The sequence below is a fragment of the Budorcas taxicolor genome, chromosome 8 (assembly GCF_023091745.1).
Source record: "Budorcas taxicolor isolate Tak-1 chromosome 8, Takin1.1, whole genome shotgun sequence".
In the NCBI taxonomy this organism is placed as follows: domain Eukaryota; kingdom Metazoa; phylum Chordata; class Mammalia; order Artiodactyla; family Bovidae; genus Budorcas; species Budorcas taxicolor.
Window position 1 is genome coordinate 10,749,726 of NC_068917.1, and position 9,627 is coordinate 10,759,352.

Below are 9,627 nucleotides of genomic sequence, written 5' to 3' on the forward strand. Positions count from 1 at the left end.
CCGCCCAGTGCCCAAGTGGCCGGCGCGTGGGCTGGGAATCCGGGGTCAGGAGACCTAGGCTGTCGTTTTCGTCGCCACCAGGTTGCGTGACCTCAGGCATGCCCGCTCCCCACTGTCTCAGTTTCCTCATCTGTGAAATGGGAGGGCTGTGTTAGATCATTTCTAAGCTCCCTTATGGCTCTTTAAAAACAAATGAGCATGTCCTTATAAGACTCTGAAATTAAGAACTGGAATAAAGTCAAGTATTTGTTGATGGATAGAAAACGCTGCTTCCGAGCTGCGCGGGGCTGTTTTCGAGCTACGTGGAGTCGGTCCGGCTCCTCGGTGACCGCTGGGCTTTCCTGCCCCGCTCTCCCGAGGGGCCGTCGGCTCCCGGCCAGCGCCCGCCCCCCGCGCGGGGTGCCCTGCGCCTCGGGCCGCGCGGGCGGGTGATGGATGGCCGCGGAGCCGGCGGCCTGTCAGGCCTTATTGATGAGGTGCGCGCCGACAGCCGCCGCGTAACCCGAGGCGGCGGGCGGCGAGCGCGGGGCGGCAGGCGGGCGCAGACTCGGCGGCGCTCGGGGTCAGCCCCCGGCCGGCCGCCCCCGCCCCGCGGCGCGCCCGGGATCGGCTCCGCGGAGGGGGCGGCGGGCGCAGAAGCACTTCCCCAGCCCGGCGCCCGGTGCGCGGCCCGGCTTCCTCCAGGCTGGGGCCCGGCTTCCCGCCCCCGCTCGCCCGCGCCGCGTGCCCCGGGCCGACGCCGCAGCCCCGCGCCCGGGGCTCGGCTCTGAGCCGGCCGCCGCGGTCCGCGCCAGGGTCCCAGCCCGGAGCCCGCCCGCTCCAGCCGCGCGCCCGGGGAGAGGAGCGCCTGTCCCAGCGGTGGGGCCGCGTAGCATCTCTGGCCACAGAGCTCAGGACGGGAGTCGTCAGTTTCTCAGGCCCGCGAGAGCGCAGCAAGATCAGGGCCCCGGCGCACATTCCGCTTGAGTTCACCGAATTTTTAGATAATGATAGAAACCAAGGCAGGTAGATAAATGAAAGCGAGTTCACCTACATGTAAAGACGGCAAGTTTCCAGCTTGGAATCCGCCCCCCTTCCATTTTTGTACATTTCCAATGTTCCAATTGCGCTTTTATAATAGCGAATACACGTTGCTTGCTTGAAAAAATACGATCCACCTTAGTTCCCGCGCAACCTCTCGCTCGCTCGCTCGTTTCCACCCTCCTCCATCTTGTTTTTGGTCAGTTTTCCCTCCCGTTGTCTTTCAGACCAGAAAAGCGGGCACTCTGACCTCCTGACAGGTTTTGGAACTAGGGCAAGTTGCCTTCTTCCTCTGACTTTCCACTGAAAGCCCCCAGGGTCACCTTCTCCGTTGGTGACACTCATGTGGGCGGAGGGGTCATGATCACAGCACCTGCAAAGCACTTCCGGTGAGAAGTGAAGGAGTAAGTCCGCTCTGGAGGCAACTTCACAGGAAGTGCTAAAGGGCTCCCCCCACCCCGCCCCGCCCCTCACCCCAGTCTGAGTTGAGGGCTAGCTCCGACAAGTAAGGGCCTTCATTCTACCTTAGATGTGACCTAAGAACTGGGAACAGGTAGTCTCTTCTTTGGGACACAGTAGGGAGAGTGGGAGGAGGCGGTGTGGCCCAAGAGACTCACAGCAAAAAGCAGCCTTGGCCAGGCAGTGGGATCTAGGGATCAGGTGTCTGATGGAAACTCATTGGTGTGGAGCTGGAAGTTTTGGGCTCACAGGCAAATCGCTTCTTTGTGCTTTTGTTTTCTGTCTGTAAGTAGTAGAAGCTGGACCCTTCCCTACACCAACACTTTGTGGCTCTAAAGCTCCCCAAGTGGGCATCTCCAAATGGTGCCATTCTGTCCCTCTAAAGGTTCTATAACAAGGGGCTCACTGCTGGTCCCACACAGAGGGAAGGTAGGAACGCCAGACCTTTTAGTCTGAACTCAATTTTAGCCACAGATAATGAGTGTGTTCAGCAAGGAACCCAAAATGTCTATAGCATGTCTATGATAGAAGGCTCAGACTACAGACAAAACTTCCATTTCCTAGACAAATGCATATTGAGTAACACCTACCACTGGGCACTTACTATATCCAGGCATGGTGCCAGCGACGTCGGACAGATTGACTATCTCATTTATCTAGGCAATCACTTTATTCTCCCATTTTACAGATGAAGAAACTGAGACACAGCATTATTAAATAACTTGCCTAGCTTACTAGCTGACAGGGCCAAGATTTACAAGCAAGTAGTTTGATTCCAGAACCCAAACGCTGCTACTATGAGCAAAGCATTGGTACTGTGAGGGATGAAAAAGGGAAAAAAACAAGAGCTTTATTCTTACATTGTTGCTTTTTAGTGGCTAAGTCGTGTCCAACTCTTTTGTGACCCCACAGACCAGATTCTTCTGTCCATGGAATTTCCCAAGCAATAATACTGGAGTGGGTTGCCATTTCTTACTGCAGGGGATCTTTCCAGGGATTGAACCCATGTCTCCTGCATTGGCAGGTGAATGAAAATCCATTTTTAAAGACTTCAGTTCCCAGAATCGATCCCTTCCCCCCTCCTTATCCACAGATTTTACCACATTAGTTCCTTTTAATCTCTTCACATGTCTGCCTGTCTCCATAACCCTCTCTTCCAAATTTCAGCTTTATCAAGGGAAGAAATCCTATTTGGTATCTCTGTATTTGCCATAGCTTCTAATATGTAGTAGATGTTTTTAAAAGTTTGTTGAATTGAGCTCAGAAAATGGAAGTTTTCAGTTTGTCTTCATACAGTATAAACCCCTATCGTTTATGACTGAAGATGAGGTACCATGTTACGTGCGAGCTAAGTCGTTTCAGTCACGTCTGACTCTCTGCAACCCCATGGACTGTAGTCCACCAGGCTCTTCTCTCCATGGGGATTCTCCAGGGAAGAAAGCTGGAGTAGGTTGCCATGCCCACCTTCAGGGGATCTTCCTGACCCAGGGATTGAACCCGTGTCTCTTGTGGCTCCTGCACTGCAGGCAGATTCTTCACTGCTGAGCCACTGGTGGGATACGGCAAAACGTGTGCTGTGGTCCCTTCCACTGTGCAAACACAGAAAAGCTCACATGCAGAAGAGGCCTAATGAGGCCTCACAAGCATCTTAGCCTGAGTGCCCCTATTGTGGGAATGACTGTGATCCATGTGCCTTTGGTCTCTTATTTTGACATTGACACTGATATGGAGAGCTGGAGTTGCAAGGGGCCTTGGGGATTCTGGTCCAATCCACTCATTCAACAGATGAGGCGATTAGGACCCAGAAAAAGGCTACAGGCTTGTGCAGAGTCACACAGCCATTGAATGGCAGAGCCAGGAGTAGGTGCCTTTAGAGCTGGTCGTACCCTATTCTTCCATTTCAGTATGCTGCTGTAGGAACTGATAGCTCCCCTCTATAAATCTGAATCCCAAGGCCAAGCTTTCCTCACCCTGATGCTATCACCAGGGTGAGAGGATTAGAGATAAGGCACACTGAGCTCTGGGGTAGCCAGAGTACATGGTGAGCCCTGCCACCCCCACCCTTTGCAGGAAGGTGAGGATGGTGACCAGGCTCAGCCCCAGTGGGGGTGGGAGGGGGAACGAGGCTGCAGTAAAGGGTCTCAGGGAGTCAGAGACATTCAAAACAACAGTCATTCCTTGCACCTCCTAGACAGAGGATAAACCAAGCCAAAAGGAGCACTGGGTACATAATATGTTTCTGGACAATGGCTTTCAATTATCCTCATAAACATTCCAGCCTTCAAAATGAAATAAGATAGCAAAGTTGTGGGCAGGTTGAGAGGTATAATAGACAGGGCTCTGGGCTTGGTCCTGGTCATGACCCTTATTGTTTCATGGGATGAGCCCATGTCCCAGTTTATGCCCCCACGTCCTGCGTGACTATTTGTAATACACAAGTCACTCATCATTTCACATATATATAATGGTCACCTTTTGCCACTTGGACTATCTGAGCTTTGGGTCCCCATCTACAAATTGAAGTCTGATACTGTTGTGCTCAGTCATGTCCGACTCTGTGACCCCATGGACTATAGCCCACCAGGCTCCTCTGTCCATGGGATTCTTCAGGCAAGAATGCTGGAGTGGGTTGCCATTTCCTCCTCCAGGGGACTCTTCCTGATCCAGGCATAGAACCCACGTCTCCTGTGTCTCTTGCATCAGCTAGAGAATTCTTTACCACTGAACCACTAGGAAAGCCCCATAAATTAAAGGGTTTTGAGTAGATATCTTGGAAAGTGCTTCCATTTTACGAGAGTGGGGCTCCAAGAGGAGCCTCACAGTGGCTTTTGTCTGGGCAGCTGAGAGCAAAGTCACTATGGATCCGTGACTGCCCTGTTATTGGCATTGACCTTTGGGCCTCAAGGCTCACCCCTGGGGTACTGGGATTGACTTTTTAAAAATAATAAAATAAGCCAGTCCTCCTGGAGAACAACATGAGAATTCATTAGAGCTCACCTTCCAAATAAGCAAATCAACTGTTAATTTTATTCATCATCAGCATATGTTACAAATATTCTAACATCTGTTCACATCCTAGGGGACACCCTCCATCTCTTCACCAGTTTGTTTGTATTTAACATGGAGCTGAGTGGAGGAAATGTGGTTTTTTGGATTCCTTCTTAACTGGGGCAGTCAATTCACAGCCTTATTTTTTCTTTTTTCTGCCCGTGATGGTTCCCAGCACTGTGCTTATGATAAAGAAGTGTTGTTGGGGACAAGGTTGTGGCAAGGACACCTCCTCAGTGTGCTTCTTGTTGTGGCTTCCCCAGCAGTCACGGCAGTCTCTCTTTCCTCCTTTATACCCACTAACTGAGGTTCAAATGTGTGTGTGTGTTTTATTTTGACACTTCATTAAGCATAAAATGTCCTTGATGGCTGGAATAGTATTTAATCATTCTCTATACCTTCCACAGTGCCCTGCATTCAGTAGGTGCTCAATACACACTCCAAAGGATGAATTAGGATGGGATGCATCTGGAAGCTAAATATGGAAGTCTGTATGACAAAAGTGTCTATTTGTGAAATGCACAAATTTCTTTCACTTTTTTTCACATTTCAGGAGACCTGGGAGCCAAGCCACACTGTAAATGTATGGCTTCCTGAACCACTTTATTTTCACTGTTTTGATCTCCCATGTGTGGGGGCTCTTAAACTGCTATTTGCTCCACTTTATAACTTGCACCTTGGAGAGGCTGGATGATAAATGAGAGATGAATAATTCCTTATTGCTACTTATCTGTTGAATCTATAAACTAGTGTCAGCATTTACTCAGTTGGGTTTAAAGCTATGCCTGGTATACTTATTAACCTGCTTAAAATAAGCCATAAAAATGGGCTTGGTAGGAAATTGTTTTAACTAATTTTTAAAAATGACATTGGTCATTTCCCACCAACTTGTGGGGTGACCTTTGGCAAATCACTTAACCTCCCTGAGCCTCACCTGTAAAATGAAAGGGAGGGGGGTAGTTAAATAAGCTTTAAGAGACTTGCAGCTCTGTCATTCCTTCCTCCAGATTTTCAGATGAGTAAATTATGGGATCCTGATGAGACCTTTTACAAATCAGTTCGTCCAGACCATCTCAGGAGTCCTTGGCATACTCCTGGAGGGTGGAGGAGGCAGCACTAGCTAGATAGAGCAGGGCATTTTGAATTTTATTCTGTTACTTATTAGCGATGTGACCTTTGCAATGCAACATCTCCAAGTCTCAGTTTCCTCACCTATAAAACGGGCATAATTCTATTAATATCCACACTGATTGCCCCAGAGAGCAATCAAACGTGAGGATCAAATGTAATATGTACATGAAAGCACTCCAGTAAATGCTACTCCTTGTCCCCAATTTACAAATCGGGCAATCGATTGAGGCAGTTTGCTTAATCAGTTTGTAGTGGGGTCAAGGGAAGGCTTGTTTGACCTCTCTCGTTCTATTTTGATTACATGTGGAAATTATTTTAAAATTATATAAAGGTTGAGTACTTAAGGATACTTCCCTGAGGTCAGTGTGTGTTCAAGAAAACCTTGCTTGATGAGACATTTATGAGAATGCTAAATGGCACAGTCATAAGAAAATCAGCCTGTATCTACTGGCCCACAGATCTAGGAAATCCTAGTTAACAGAAAAATAAAGCATTTTGTAAAGGCTTTGGAAATATGCACCTTCGTAACTCTGGTTGTCCTTACTTCTTCTTATACCCCTTGCTTTGGGATGTATCCTGGCCAGGTGGAGGGCAGATATGGTCTGTCCAAGGCTTAAGTTTGTTCCCTTCCGAGACAAGGGAAACCAGTGGTTGATAAGGATTTTTGTTGTAGAGAATTCAGTCAGCAAAGATGTCTAGAATGTGCTCCTGTGAGATCACTCTTTAAGACACCACCTGCTACCATGACTGTGCCATGAAGGGGGCCTGCAAATGTTGCATGAAGATAAATATGGTGCCTTACTAGAGCCCAGCTTGCCTCATAGATGGAGCAGGATGGAGAGAAACTCACTCCAGTTTACAAAAAACTTAAATTCTGCTGTTCTACCAACATTCTATTCCTATGCCTTTATTACCAAACCAACCAACCAACCAACCAACCAACCAAAGGCTGACCTCAAAGTTAAACAAATAAACAAAACATATAGAGCTTGGAGAGAGAGGATAGGAGGGGTATTTTTAGTCTCTATCCCCTACTGTATTCAGACTCCAGTTTTTAAAATTTGCTTGTTTATTCCATAATTAATATCAATGAAATCAGCCTTTAGCTCCATGCTACTTTTATCTTCTGTTGACCCAATATGTTACATTAAATTAAAAATCTCAGTACAAGACCTTTGAAGGCTCCCTGAGTTTATGATGGGGTTTCCATTTCTTTGTGTTACCACCTTCCCCTGCAACCCCATTCCACACTGCACATATAAAGTGGAAGGAAGGCAGCCTTCTTTATAAACTGCTACTTAATCCTCTACAAATTAAAACTATTTCACTAAATACTTGTAACTTATTTTGTCCTACATTGCGTTCTCAGTGGTTAACTTTCTTGCTTTCACAAAGGTCTTCCCTTCTGAAAACGCTCTCCAGTTTTTAGGCCACCACTAAATGTCTGCCTTCCCTCCTGCTTTTCTCCTGGGTCTGAATAAGCAGCTTTTATTTGCAGCTGGACCAGCACCTGGCCTCACATTCCAGCACATCCTTCTGCCAGCAAAGGGAGTTTTGAGAAGAAAAAGTTACAAGAACTTAGACTGTTGTTTTCAATTTCAGAAACACTCAAGGTTGCAAGTGAAATTCTGAGACAATCTGGATGACTTTGAAAAGATTTTCTAAAGGAGGAGGGGGGATTTGTGTGGAAAAATCACTCCCACCAAGTGTAAATGTCTCTAGAGTCCAGGACTGTTTTTGGAATTTGAGTCCATTGAGTTTTGGAAACTTTAAAGCTGAATTCTCTAAAATGAGTAAGTGTTTGTCATAAGCACGATAGTGATGAAATTTTCGGAAGCAAGAGAATTGGTCTTGGAGCTGACCAATTATCCCCACCCCTCTCAAAGAATTTCTTTTTCTAGTTTCAAGGAAACAGGAGCTCATTGTAGTTCATTTGGAAAATACAAATGAGTATAACACAAGAAAACACAACCTATCCTTAACCACATCACCTAGAAGAAAAACAGAGAACATTAATGCTCTCCCTCTATCTGATTCTCTCTCCCCTCCACCCCACCCAGCCAGTTTCACACTGTATAAAGTATTCCATAATCTGCTTTTTATTTTAAAAAAATATATTATGAGATTTCCCATGAGTTAAATATTTTAAGAAAAAATAGTTTGATGGCTACGTTATGGATTTTGCACAGTTTATGTAACTTATTTTTCAGAGTTTATATTATTTTCTATTTTTCACTAAACTAAATATGTGTTTGAAGGGTCCTTGTCAAGTTCACACAAATATTGGCAAGCAAAGCATCTCATAAACCTCCGATTACTTCCTTGGGGTTAATTGCTACTACTGGAAAAAGTGGGTCAAAAAATATGAATATTTGTGGTGTTTTGGATACGTATTGCTAAATTGCCTTCCAGAAAGGCTGCACCCAAAATTCCCACCAGCAACACTCAATTTTGGGTGAGATAATTTTAAAACATAGTTATCAATTTTGGAGTAAATGTCTACCCCTTAGCAGACAAATTAACTGTTGAAGTGTTTTGAAGTTATAGGTTAAGAAATAAACAAAACCAAACCCACGAGGGATATTGATGCTAATGAACTACAGTATGGAGATTATTTTAGGGACTGGGAGAGGTCCTCTCTGCCCTCTAAGGTCTGTGAAGATTTCAAAATAGGAGAAACAGAAGCACAGAAATGGTAAGTAATTTGCCCAAGACAACATAGCCAGCGGGGGCTTCCCAGGTGGCTCAGTTCTAAAGAATCTGCCTGCCAATGCAGGAGACGTGGGTGTGGGCTCAATCCCTGGGTTGGGAAGGTCCCCTGGAGAAGGAAACGCAACCCACTCCAGTGTTCCTGCCTGGAGAATCCCATGGACAGAAGAACTTGGCGGGCTACAGTCCGTGAGCTTGCAAAGAGTTGAACACAACTTGGCCAGTAAGTAGTGGAGGTGGGATTCAAATCACATTATTCTAACACAGCCTGAATTCTCACACACACCCAGTGACAGTGTGCACCTAGTTTCTCATCAGTTCTAAAGTTTCCAGAATGTTCTCTGTGATGAGGTCATTGTCCAGAAGTTGCCTTTTGTAACTTTGAAGTTTTTAAATAGCAAATGACAACAATCTCATTATTAATGATGGGGTATTTTATCTTTGAAGAAGGTGGTATCCTCCAGTACTGAGAAGCACATTCGTGTATCTTATTTCTAGAATATCCAGAAACAGAAGTGAAATAACTTGCTCCAGGTCACCCAGCTTGTAGGTAGTTGTGTTGAGACAAAAATCCAAGCTCTGAAGATTCTTTGGCTACTGCTGACCCAGCAGCAAATACCCACTATGGGAGGGGGAGGCAGGCCAGCTGGACTAAGGCCCATAGTGCCCAAACATCACCCGGGGGTTGGTATCCTGTACTTGCAGATTCCATTCCCAGGGGAAGTCTGAGAGGAAGGTAGCCCAGCTGGTTAGCAGGACACCTAGGGGTTCACAGTAGCTGGAGGGGCTTAGCATCCTGAGCTTAGGTGAAGGCAGGCAGAGGCTGATTTCTCCCAGAACAGACTTTTCAGTCCTGGGAGCCACATTCAAGCCCACGCAGGCCTCGTTGCCTGCCTTCTGAGGAGGGGATTCCTGCATTGAATGGTAGGCTGGACCGGATAACCCCTGAGGCCCTTGCAACTCCCTGTGTTTCTGATTTGTGTGTTTTAGGGGAAAGAAGTGAGCAGTCACAGGGCTGGAATAGTTGATCTAGGGTTCCGCCTCTGTCGCCAGCATAGCCCTCATCTTGGGCAAATAATTTAACCTGTCAGAATGAAGCACAATGCCTGGCGGAGAGAAGCTTTGTCAATGTTTGCCGAATGACTGAATGAAAGAATGGGTGGATGGATTTAGCTCTCCCAGGTCCTGGGAATCCTGGTGAAAATTGGAATCTTACAGTGCCCTGCAATTGGGGTGGAGTATGAATGAGACATTGTGAAG